The sequence below is a fragment of the Bison bison genome, unplaced genomic scaffold (genome assembly GCF_000754665.1).
Source record: "Bison bison bison isolate TAMUID 2011002044 unplaced genomic scaffold, Bison_UMD1.0 scf7180017864235, whole genome shotgun sequence".
In the NCBI taxonomy this organism is placed as follows: domain Eukaryota; kingdom Metazoa; phylum Chordata; class Mammalia; order Artiodactyla; family Bovidae; genus Bison; species Bison bison.
Window position 1 is genome coordinate 6,735,378 of NW_011494807.1, and position 1,224 is coordinate 6,736,601.

The following is a 1,224-nucleotide window of genomic DNA, read 5'->3' on the forward strand; positions in this document are numbered from 1 at the left end:
TAATGAAATATATATATAACACAAATTGTTTTTACTTTTCAGCCTGTGGATAAACATGCAGGTTGTTTCTAATTTTAATTTATTACAAATAAAGCTGCTAAGAACATTTCTATAAAGACTCTGTGTAGATATACCCATTCACTTCTTTTGGGTAAACACCTAGGAGAGAATGGCTGGGTCATATGGCAGGTTTATGTTAACTTGTTAAGAAAGTATCAAACTTTTTCCCAAATGTGCTGCTAAACATTAGCATCAGCAAGTCATGAGAGTGCCAGCCCCTCTGCATCTTCAACAGCATTTGGCATGATCAGTCTTTGAAATTTTAGACTTTCTACTATAGAAATTTTAGACTTTCTACTGTGTTGTGGTATTTCATTGTTGCTCTAATTTGCATTTCCTTAATGATTACCAATGCTGAGCATTTTTTCATGTGCCATTTGACATTATTTGTATACTTCTTTGATAAGAAGTCTTCTACCCGTTTTTTAAATTGGGATGTTTACTTATTATTAAGTTTTGAGAGTTCATTAAATATTCTAAATAAAAGTCCTTCATCACACATGTGATTTGCAAATATTTTCTCCCAGACTGTGTCTTGTCTTTTCATTCTCTTTATGTCTCTCCAAGAAAGCTTCTCTCCTCTCCAATGCTCTGCTCTGCCAACTCTAGCCATCTGGGTTTTCTCCTACCTCCTCATTCTGCCTGGGTTCCCTTCCTGCAGCCTGAACATTCTCTCCAGGAAGTCAGCTGGAACAATCAGAGAACTCACCTCCATTGTTTCTCTTCTCTCAGGATTAACTGTCCTTCTGTACCTAATCTGCAGCATCTTGAAAACCATTGTTTATACATTTTTTCTGGATTTTTTTCATTGGGATGATATAATAAAAATCAAATGGAAATTCTTTGAAAATTCCCTGAGCAGACAAAACCAATTTAGACATAAAAGAGAAATTCAGTGTAGTTTATTTTATAAGACTCAGTTGACCTGGGTCATTTCTTCTTCATGCTTCTGGAAATCATAACCAAAACTTGAAGTGTTTCCTAAGGTTGATATGAGGTATATATCCTGACCAATTTTCCCTATCAGTTAGGAAAATCCTAATATGATAACCAGTAACAGAAAATTAAACAGTTACTGCCTTTCCACTGTTTGGAGAAGGCAATGGCACCCCACTCCAGTACTCTTGCCTGGAAAATCCCATGGACGGAGGAGCCTGGTGGGCT